The sequence below is a fragment of the Bacillus rossius genome, chromosome 1, assembly GCF_032445375.1.
Source record: "Bacillus rossius redtenbacheri isolate Brsri chromosome 1, Brsri_v3, whole genome shotgun sequence".
Classification (NCBI taxonomy): domain Eukaryota; kingdom Metazoa; phylum Arthropoda; class Insecta; order Phasmatodea; family Bacillidae; genus Bacillus; species Bacillus rossius.
In genome coordinates this window covers 178,790,536-178,803,071 of record NC_086330.1, presented here as the reverse complement: position 1 = coordinate 178,803,071, position 12,536 = coordinate 178,790,536, and positions in this window count along the sequence as shown.

Here is a 12,536-nt window from a genome sequence, read left to right as displayed (position 1 = left end):
CATGAGCCGAGAACATATCACAACGCATCGAATTTTTTCGATCATATATTATTTTCTTAATGACTTTTGACTCGTGTATTATAGTAAGTGGTTCTTGATTTGGCTAGCATATTATTCCGTCGGTTGCGGGTATATAGACGAGTTCTCAGACGGCGGGGCTTTCAGTTTGTTACTGTCGTCGACGGCATAAGGTTGGTTCAACTAGTTTCTCTCATCATCTGGTGCATAAGTCGTGTAATTACCTGTTCTTGTAAACTCTATGGCATTTTTACTGACTTTAACGCCGAATTTGTTGGAGGTTGTACCATCGACTACGGGAACCCTAACGTCAGCGACGTCAATGACAGCGGAGAGATCAATGACAAGAGTTTCGGCAGCCTCGGAGATACTAACGATATCGGTACCATCAACTGCACACATTTAGACGGTGTCTGTGATACCTGCATAGACTTGTGCTGTTCCATCGGATGAAGTTTCACCAGCATCATTGCAGACTTCAACGAATGACGAGCGTTCATCGCGTCAGTGCAAATAATGAGGTGTATCATTTACTACCACTTGAAGTGCGCGCAGAAATGAAAGAAGCGGTTGTTCGAGTAATGCTCAAATACTATTTCAGTGCAACAAGTGCAATAAACTAATTTCACGTCTCGATAGCTTACATTGTCATTATAAAAAATTCTCCGAGAAAGTTAAGTGCAAGTATAATGAACATGGATGTTGTTTTAACACATCTATTAAACCAGCCAAAGAGAATATATAAGTGGGGTCCAGACGATACGAAGTTCAATCCGTCTCTGGCTGTGGTGCTGTATGGATCGGAAAGTTAGGCTTGCATAACATAATAGACCAGTATCTAGCTATTCTTGAGAACTTGATGGCATCATTACCACTATTAACCCCAACCTGGATGGAAGGCCTACCATCTACAGTGCAGAGTCCGATGACAACGACGTCAACAGCTACACCTACTTTCTCAGCACAGCAGGAGATTTCAACGTGTGCAACATCGTCCACACAGCAGACTTCGAAGGTTTCAGAAGTTAACATTTCAGCGGTGTTACAATGGTTTTCAACAGTGCCAGTAACCTCGTTAAAGGAAGCGGCATTTGACGATGTTCCATCACCTCACTGTACGTACTGTGACAAAATCAAAAACTTGAAATTACGTAATTGTGTAATACACAAATGTGATAACTCTGAATGCATTAAATATCAGTGCAACAGGTGTTGCACCAGTTTATACACTATGGAAGATTAAAAATACACCTTAGGAATCGTGATATACTGGCTGTACATTCATCAGATTCAAGCTGTATATACTGCGACAAGGCATTTGTATGCATAAAACATGTAAGACATCATGAAATATATCACTGTCCTTTCAATGAAATCGATAATTCTTCTCTGTGTGAAAACTGTGGTAATCAACTGTCATGTGGAAATGCTCTGAAAAGCCATGTAAAAACATGTAAAGGACTCATTTCGTACTCTTACAAGACAGTATAGATCTGGAAATGCTCAAGACTTTAGTAATTTGCCTGTGTTTTTTTTTGTACTTGTAGTAGTGTAGTATTTATGTAATAAACTGTATTTTGTTAAGAACTTGCTGATTTTTATTTCTGGAACCTGTCATTTTTGTGGTATTTTAAACTAAAGTTCCTTTGTTGCGCCCAGGAATCGAACCAAGTATCGAGTCAATATGTAAATTAAAGAGTGATTTTTTTTATAAATTTAGGAATTTTATCCGAATTTCTAGCTAAATTATTACGAATTCCAAGATGGCGGTCATAAAGGCTTACAGATTGAAGGTTGACTTGGAAACTATGCTTCATTTAGGATTTTTATCATAATTTTCTAAAAAAATATTTTTTCCCATAAAGTTAAAATATTTGCATCACCCAGGGATCGAACCAAGGACAGGAACTTATCGAATCAATCATTACTTTAATGAGTAAAATATTTCATGAATTTTGGACTTTTTCCCTAATTTCTAGCTAAATAATTTCACAATTTCAAGACGGTGTCCAAATTTCAAGATGATGGGTGCCTCAGTAATAATAAATGAATACTGCACTCTAGCGGACAAAAATTAAACTTACATGATGTCAGCGCACTCTAGGAGCCAAAAACAAGTTGGTGGCCACCAGTATACATAAACAAGATGGCGGACATGCTGATGATATATACCTTGGTATTGGTGGTGAGAGGTCAGTCTGAGGGCGGCTTCTGTGAAAGAAAGATCTATCGACTTTTATTTATTTATTGCTCTTAACGGGTTCGAACCGAGGACTTAAGGGCCTAAGTGCATTAAAATATAGTATTTTATTAAAGTGAGATTAAATGATTTTATTTAAATTTTTAAACATTTTCCCGAATTTCTAGCATAAAATTACAGTTTTTCAAGATGGTGGCCGTAACGAAAAGTGCGACGGTCTAGAATCCAAGATGGTGGTCGAAACGAAAAGTGTAACGATGACATCGTAATCAACCAAGATGGCGGGCGTAACGAAACATGCAACATTTCTAGAATCCAAGATGGGGACTGTAACAATATGTGCAACATTGTTTTTTTTAAATTTTTTATTTTAATTTATTTAATGGCATTTTTTTATTAATTTTCGAATTTTTTTCATTAAAGTCAGATCATAAATAAATATTTTCAAGATGGCGGCTGTACCGGTAATTGCAACGGTGACGAAATAATCCTAGATGATTTCAGAGGCTTGGAGCGGCTAGCTCTTAGGACTTTCAAGCTGCTTACAGGATTTTGTGTTCTTTCTAAGGCAAAAGGCTCTTGATGTTTTTCGAAATGCTAATTTTAGAATTTTTCAGGACACAAACGGGAATTTTTTCCTCAAAACGGGAAATTTTGAGTCATTTTTTAGGAATTTTGAGGAATTTTTGAGTACAAGATGGCCGCTGTGACGTCACAATCCAAAATGGCGGTCGGCACTATGGCACTACAGCCTGAATCCTGTGCCCGGACCGCCATTTACACACTACTGTCTTAAACATTTCATTCGTCAAGAAATTCTTATATGATTTCTTATTTAAATATTTGGGTGACATTGACATTGCTTGAGATTGTCTCAAGTAATCGCTAGAAAGACAGTCTTGATGAAGACCATGTTATGATAGTACCATATTTCTTATTTCTGAGAGGGCATTATCCTGTATCATAGTCATTGCTTGGGAACACAATCGCATAAGCATGTTTCATAGTCGCTGAGACCTTGCCAAGACCACTTCAAAACATGTCTCAAACAATTGCTTGTTCAGATCGCAGTGTAGAAAATAGCTGATTCTCGTGAACCTCGTATTTTTTAACTTATGTAAACTCTGTACGAAATGCTGAAGCAATTTTATGTGTGTTTTAAATGTATTTGGTGTTTTTTTGTGACCGGTGGTTATATTTCAAGTGCTAAACATACACATTTATTTACATATCGATTTTTAAACGAGTACAATAGATGTGGAAGACGATGAGTTTAATGATGGTTGATAATCTACATATCACCATCAGAAAAATTAAATCTACATTCGTGACGCCCATAATTCATGTAAATTAATAAAACAAGTGTGGCATTATACGTTTGATAAAACATAGTCTCCCTCACAAATTCGTCTGAGCTTCGTTAGTGTAATGGTTAGAGAGTTTTATTTCGGATGAAGAAGTAAATGTAATACAGTTGCAGTGGTTTAAATTTCGTCATTGACAAAACTCTTTTTTTTTTTAATTACAGGTTATTGAATACAAATATAGCTATAAGAAAAATTGTGTTAATAATTTTTTTGGATGTCTAATTGTTAAAATATTTTTAATTATATAGTGAAGTCCATTACTTTTGTTATCTCATTCTCATTAGGCTTTGCGACATATATGCTTTTCTTATAATATGATTAAATTATAGGATCACAATTAACTTTTGTAGCCCCGGCCTCCAGCAATATCAAAAACCTTGATCGCTACCGGGGTCTACAAAAAACCTTCCACACACACCGCCACAGGGAAGCAAAGAAAAATAAAAAAAATTATTATATGTACCCTTCCCCCGTCTTGTGTGTATGTGATTCGAAAAAGATTCTATAAGCAACAAATTGAAGTGGGGTCGATGGGGCGTCACATGTAAAGCAAACAGACGTACGGTGTATGAATTTAATGCAATACTGTTACTGCGAGTGATGACGCCGTACAATAATAATATACATTTAGCACTGACAAGATAATTTAATAAGCGATACAGGGAATATAATCGCAACAGCACCATGCGCATGGATTTACTAAAAAAGGAATATTATTATTAGTAATATAGGAATGGGGCTCCGGGGACAGGGTCCTGGGTGTGGAGCCTGTGGAGCTGCACGCTCGAAAAAATGTCACGTTCCGGTCGCCATCTTTAATGAGCGTAACGGGACAAAACGTAACGGGACAAGTAGTACCTTGACCTTGGCCCCGGCGGCCATTTTGGATCCGCCATCTTGGATACGCCATTTTGGATGACGTCATTTTATTTTCTCGAACATTCCAGTATTTTGTGTTCCGCCATTTTGAATTATGACGTCACCGTTTCAATTTCCGTTATGGTCGCCATCTTTAAATTCTTCATTTATTATCCGATTTTAATGAAAACAAATTATAATTTATAAAAAAATTGAATTAATAAAATTTTAACGAAAAATATTTAAAAAAAAAACATACATTGAGGCACGGAGCTCGGAGTCCTCGGTTCGAACCCGGTGAGGGCAAAAAAATAAAAATGGCGACCGATCCTTCCCCCGTGGTGGGTGCTGGCAAACTGACCCCCACCACTTTGTTAATAGCATATAGATCACAAGTTAGCATGACGTCATGTCCGCCATCTTGTCCTCGTCTGCTGGAAACCATCATCATTGTATCGTCTGCTAGAGTGCGCTGACACCATGTTATTTTAATTAGTACCCGCTAGAGTGCAGTAATAATTTATATTATTATTGCTGTGACACTCGCCATCTTGTCATTTGGCCGCCATCTTGAAATTGTGTAATTATTTAGCTAGAAATTCGGGAAAAGTTCCAAAATTCATTAAATAAATCACTCATTAATTTACATATTGATTCTATCGATTCCTGTCCTCGGTTCGATACCCGATCGATGCAATAATGTTTAATTTTATGTAAAAAAATTATAATTTCAATAAACCATGTTCAACATTCTTAAAGAGACTTTAAATCCTCCACTACCATCATAATCCTATCAGACATCAAGACCACCATATTGGAAATTCGTAATTTTAATGCTAGAGATTCGGGAAAAAGTTTAAATTCATTAAATAAATTTGTAATCTATATAATGATTGTTTAGATCGACTAAGGTCCCTGGTTCGATCCCTGGCCGATAAAAACAAATTTAATATTTTAAAAAGTACCACTAAAGTGGCAGGTTTGAGAAAATAAAAACACTGCAAGTTCTTATAAAAAAAACTTTTATTACATACATACTACACTACTACAAATACCAAATAAAACTCAGACAAATTACTAAAGTTTTGTGGATTCCTCGATTTCTGCATCAGCCACCCACGAATTAAAGCGAGATGTAAAGCCCCACCACTTGACATAGGACGGTCTGTTTCTTCGTTTTATAGTCTTCTCCAACAAGTACGTATCGGGATACAACGTAGGCTGAATCTCTTCGGCATAGAAGCCGCCATGGATAGGTTTGTGGTCCAAATCTTCGAGGTAGTAGGTCCTAGGCTCTGATTCACGAACATGTGTCACACGGAAAAGTTCAGGACATCAGTTCGCAGTGAATCCGTTCTCGAAGATACCTTTCTGCTTGGAGATTCGCACAATGTCACCGAAGGTAGCTTTAAGCTTTCGTGGATCTTTCTTCTTCGTGTTGGAAAACACAGTTTGAAGCAGGCGATTGTCCTTTATGTCCTTTGGTTACATTTTCATGGTAGAATGCACCGTGGAATTATACTCGCTTATTAGTTTCGGCAAGATGTCAAGCCACTTGTAATTTCCGTAAGTGGTGAACTGTCGTCACATCTTGGAACGCACAGTTCTGTTAAACCTTTCGACAATGGAGGCATTGACGTTACTAAATGTAGAGTAGTGTTTGATGCCATTCTTCTTCATCAAAGCCTTGAAGGTTGCATTGTAGATTTTTTTCCCGAGGTCCGTTTGCAGGTGCGACAGAACACGTCCATCCCACAAAATATTGTTCATGGCCTCGGCTACTTCAGTTGCAGTCTTTGATTTTACAAGTCTAGCCCAAGCGAACTTGCTATAAACATCGATGACTGTCAAAATGTACTTGAAACCTTTATTCAATCAGGAATACGGTATCATCTCAACAAGGTCCGCCTGGAATAAATCATCAATTCCACGAACTATGACTTTGCGACGAAGGTATTTCCGTCTAGCAGGAGCATGAAGTTCGCGAGCGATTCCAGTTCGACTCATTGTATGTAGCCGGCTTCCCTCAGTTCATTAAGTATGGAGACTATTTCGTTGATGTGCGAATAGTTTCCTACACTAAGCGAAGCATGTAGAATTCTAAGACTATCAACTAATTCATTGGGATCGTGCCAATATACATAGTCAAACATCTGATCACTTTCTAGCTTTTTTAAACCTTCACCATGTATTGTCAGTTCACTGAAGAGATTAGCGAAAATGTCGATTTTTTCATGATATTCGTCTTTATATACACCACTATCTGGATCGTTATCGAGAAAATGTGCATTGGTTAGCTCTAGTAGTTTTTATACTCTTGTAAGTCTTTGTGAGAATATCCTTTAGGCTCCTTGCGAAACAGCAATTCGTACAGACCTGGAGTCCCGCGCGTTTTGAACTCTTCTATGCACACGATATTTCCTGGTAGAAAGTCTATTTCTTTAGCACCGAGGAACCACTTATTATGTTTTCTGTACACTCCGTAGGTCGTGTCATTATTCCGGCTCGTAAATGATAACGATATCAGGTAATGTCGGACCATTGCATTAAATTGGTGTCCTTTTCAGTATTTTTTTCTTGTGCATGGACTCTTCTTCTCAATCTGGTTCATACTTTCTCTTCTTTACAGTTGGTATTTCATCTTCAACTTCTGTATTCACATTGATGGCTTGTTCTTCCTTATTTTTCAGTTCGTCGAGGCGACTAGTGATTGGTTTAAATATCTCTTCATTTTCCAAACTTACGTGCCCGTCTGTTTCGTCTAGTAAGTAGATATTTTTCACGAACATAATGTATAGCTCGATGAAGCTCACTGGCCAGTTACGACATTGCAATGGCTGAAAACATATTGCAAGACCTCCTTTTATACTTTTTTATTCATTCGCAGAAACTTCTTTCTTATGTTTGGCTAAATATTAATTTGTTGACAAGTGAGATAGTGATGCTTTCAGACTATTTTGAAAAGCCCTGAAATCGTCACGTCTTTGTGCATTCGATACTTCGATCATGTCGCGAATGCGAGAATCCGAGGCTTCCACGTGCTGGTCGATGGCAACGAGATACTCTAGTAATTCGTTTTTCACACTTTCTACTTATTGAGCCAGTAGCGAAATGTATTTGCGGATAACGTCGTCATGAGACTTGAGAGCAGTACGTAAGTCTTGACTGCTACAACTGAATTTCGAAATGCTATGACTCATGTTTGACGATAAACTGATCGAAACCTCGTCTGTACCTGCCCTTATATAGAGGCCAGTCTTTGACTATAACTAGGAATCTGTGTTCTTCTTTCCAACACAAGAAGCACATGTCTTTGAATTCCTGAAACGACATGTCGGTGTTTACGTGATCGTCATAAGTGTGGCGTAAATTATGTTCGTCCATGCGAAAAAGCACTATGACATTCGCGTTGTCTCGTAGGAGATGTTTTGGAATACGACTGTACGTCTGACACAGGTAACCACAGTCTACCTTGGAGTGTCTGCCCATGGAAAAATACTCTTGTATTATGCCTTGTTTCTCGCACATTACATCGTCGAAAACAAACATGGAATTGGCTTTGGTTTCGCTTGGAGGTACCACATCTGCATTATCATTAAATGGAAAACACTCCAGACCATCCACCGAGCGTAGAACAGTAGCTAGGCGCTGGTACTTTGGCTGTTGCAACGACTTGGAATACAAGTAAACGTTTTCGAACCGAAGACTGTTCCTCCAGTAAACTCAGCAGAACGCATGTTTTGCCGCAGTTGGACGGACCCGCCATTATGCAACGTACGGCAGAAGACAACAGTAAGCCATGTTGTGATTCATGCGCACTAAATACATCGTCTTGAGTAATGCGCACTGGCAAACACACTTCTTGCTGGACGACCTAAATTGTACTGAAGAAATTGTATAAAATCAAACACATTTATACTTTCTGGTCAGTTGTGCATAATGACTCGAAGAGGTAAGAACAAAAAACACATCGGTGCAGGACTCGTGAACTCGCTGATAAACAATCTGCCATTCGAGCTACACATTCCCGGCTACCGATTCTGCAGCCCCAGCACTAAACTAGCGAAAAGGTTAGCTCGCGGTGATGTGGGCATTAATTCCCTCGATGAAAAGTGCAAGCAGCACGATATAGCATATTCATTAAGCATAGATCTGGAATCGAGGCACAGAGAAGATCAGATATTGGCACAGGAAGCCGAACAAATAAGTAATAGTCGAACACGGGACTAGGAGAGAAAATCAGAGCGTGGGGCATTTCCAAAATCATGAAGACAAAGACGAAATTAGGACTGGGTGCTCGTCGAACCAGCTCCATCAAGTCAAAGACGAACTCACGCAAGACCAAACGCAAGACTGGTGCAGGCGTGCAAAAAGCCAAACAAAAATTACAGACTCTCGACAAGAAGATTTTAGGAGGATTTCTTCCTTTGCTTTTGCCTGCATTTGGTGCTCTCGGCGGTCTCATCGGTGCAACGAGCGGTATAGTGCGGGCAGTCAACACTTCGAAGAATGAGCGCAAGCAGTTAAAGGAAGCACAGCGACACAATGCCAGCATGGAAGCCATTGCCATGGGTAAAAAAAATGGCGCAGGTCTCTACTTACGACCTCACAAGACAGGTCGAGGCATGAGGAAGAAACGAGTAAAGAGAAAATCCTAAGTTCTCTACCGAAACGACCGCTCACCAATATAGATTTAATCGAGTACGCACGCAAACTGAAAATAGCAAATTTTCGAGGCGTGTTTATGCGAGACACTTTGCCCAGCAAGCCAAAGAAACGTGAGCGCGCCATCATTAATTTAGATACGTTGGCGGGTCTTGGCACGCACTGGGTGGCTTATGTAAAGACTGGAAAAATGGCCGAGTACTAAGATAGTTTTGAAAATTTACGGCCTCCGCCAGAACTGCGACAGTACCTGGGCCAGTCCACTACATTGTTCTACAATTACGAAACGGAGCAGAAGCCTAATCAAACAAACTGCGGACACTTGTGTATTCGCTTTTTAACAAACAAAAATTAGCTGACAAAAATAAAAGCTACTTAAAGGATGTGCAGTGATGATAATTTATTAGTCATGTCGATAACACTTACCTTGACAGGTCACGCATCTAAGCTGCGGACGGTTCATTACCTGCCTCTGGATTTAGACGGAGAATGGTGTATCAGACTCGTAGATTTTCAAACGTATAATGCCATACCGAATATCGACGAAGAAAATTGCAAGATCTGCTTCCTGAAAAGCGATGGGACCGCTCATGAAATACGGTTACCTGTTAGCTCTTACGAAATTGACGACATTGCAAATTACATCAGCGATAAGTTACCACAGGATGTAGACTTTCAACTGCGTGGAAATCCAAAGACTCAAAAAAGCATTCTAACATGCAGTGAAAATGTCGACTTTACGAAATCCGGGACCATAGGTATGATGCACAGATTCGAATCAAAGGTGTATGATACAGGAAGAGCATACGAATCCACGCGTGCAGTAAACATTTTGCCTGTGAATGTCATAAGAATAAACTGTAATTTGTAAAGTGGAACGTATCTCAACGGAAGACTAAGACATGCTGCACGAGTTTTCGCCAATGGTCCCGCCAGGATATAAACTGGTCGAAGTACCGCAAAGTATCATTTACGTTCCAGTCGTCGTGAAGTGCACACACGAAGTCGTCGTCAGAATCGTTGACCAGCGAGGACTATTGGTGAATTTTCAAGACGAAGAAATTACACTACGTCTGCACTTGAAGCGATGGGCATAAAGTTCGTAACATAGAACAGTTATAAAAGAAATCGTATTGCCGTGAATAAGAACAGTTCTCTACCAGACATCGGTGCATTAACACCTGACAGCATAAAGTATCTTCTCAGTATTGGACAAGTGCCAAATAAATATGTAAGACGAAATCCTCAACGTGGAAGATCCAGTCATTTTTGAAGACAGCATTACGAAAATGAAATTGCACGAGTACCAGTCTTTCCTGCTCGGACCGTACACACTACCATCGGAAGTACTCATTGCTGTACAGCACCAAAATATTTGTACTTTACCTTCACAGTCATTTCTACGTATAAGAGGCACGCTGACAAAAGCGGATGGGACGCATCCGACAACGACATCAATATCCTGCAATGGTATTCTTCACCTAATCGAGCACATTACATATGTACTCAATGGCGTCGAGGTAGACCAGACGAGAGATGTAGGCATCACATCTGCTATGAAAAATTACCGTTCGCTCACGCCAACTGAACTGTCTGCTGCAAAGATGGTCGGTTGGGCTCTCGAGGATGAATATAAGCTTCCGGTTTATGCCGAAGGGAAGTTCGAAGTTTGTGTTCCTCTGTCCATGCTTCTTGGATTCGCTGAGGACTACAAGCATATAATCATTAATTCTAAACAAGAGCTCGTGATGCTTCTAGCCAACACGCACATTAATGTAATTGTCGCCGCTGCAGAAAACCCTCAAGATGTCTCGCTAACACTACAGTCTATCGAGTGGATGCTGCCCCACATCCAAGTGAGCACCGTTGAACGAGTCAAGATGTTGAAGAACATAGAAAATGGCAAGAACTTCGATGTGCCATTACGATCCTGGAGCCTGGAAACTTATCCTGGCTTGCATCATAGTCAGTGTATCAATTGTATAGTAAAGTCCAGCTTCGCTACGGAAAAACCAAATTACATCATCGTCGTTCTTCAGACTAGAAGACAGCTCAAGGCAGGAGTAAGTCGCTCCGTATTCGATAACTGTCAAATAGGTAATGTACAAATATTTTTAAACAGCGAAAGTTATCCGTACGTTGACATGATCATGGACTTTGAAAGTGGAAGATTTCTTCTCGCATATCAAATGTATGCCAAGTTTCAGCAAGCTTACTATGGACGGAGACAGTCACCGATACTGAGTCCCTACAGTTTCAAGAACAAGGCTCCGTTAATGGTGTTTGACGTTTCTAAACAGGATGATCGAATAAATTCAAACATCATCGACTGTAGGATCGAGATAACGACTAGCGGAAATATTCCACCAAACACCTATGCTTTTTGTCTGATACTTCGCGATCGGCTTGCTTCGTACAATTGTTGAGACAAATTTGTGAAAATTCTGACATAAATACTGTTTCGTTTTCGATAATAATTTAGTTACGACCGAGCATTGCTAGCGACAAGATGTACTGCAACCTGCAAGGTTTCTAGAGTCAAAATTGATTCGTGCTCAAGAAAATTAGCGTCACCTCCTAAGACAAGACTCGAACACGCACTTTTCGACCTCCGTATCCGTGGAAACTACTAGTAGAAAAAAGTAAACAGTCGAATGAATGGCTATGTTAATATTATCATGGACAAGAGTGGGACGAAGGAAAAATTCCGTACCACCAAGTGAAAAACACTATTGAAGATTTACTAGTTCAAAACGAAATAATCTACGTTGCCGGACCTGAACAGAAGAAATGGCTGAGCAAGTTGTGTGATGCGTCAGTTGTAATTGTAGACCTACAGACCGACTACGGCTGTCCTTCCCTGCGCAAGTTAGTGCAATATACGACGTGCAGCCGCGTGACAAGTTTGAACGTGTCTGTGCCTGTAAAAACTCGCAGTTAATGCAGAAATGGTACACACAGTGTTAGTAGGAGCCTGCATATATAAATGGCGTACATACGTACATGCCTTCAGTTGTCGTTCGACCTGCAAGAAGATGTTTACGTTTCATCCTGCTAACGTGTACGTGAGCGCAAGACCTAGCTTCAGCAGTGTCGAGTACAGCTACTGGGATTCCGGGTATCTACGTACATATACAGAAACCTGTGATGGAAGCGCTCAGCATTGACGGTTTGCGCACTTTCCTGTGTCCTACGAACCGACTCAGCAGCTGGTAGATTGTTGCGAACCTGGAAACTGTGCCGTCTATCACATGAGACCACACACATTCCTTCCTGCTAGCATCCCTGAGGTAGTCGCCTCGTCTGCACGTGCAACACCAAACATGGACGTGTTGCAACCTGTTGCAACCTGTGATGCTTCTACGCAGATGTCCAAACGGTGTGCGTCTCGTCGTCGCAGTTCAGGCAGTGAATCTGTCCCAACTAGC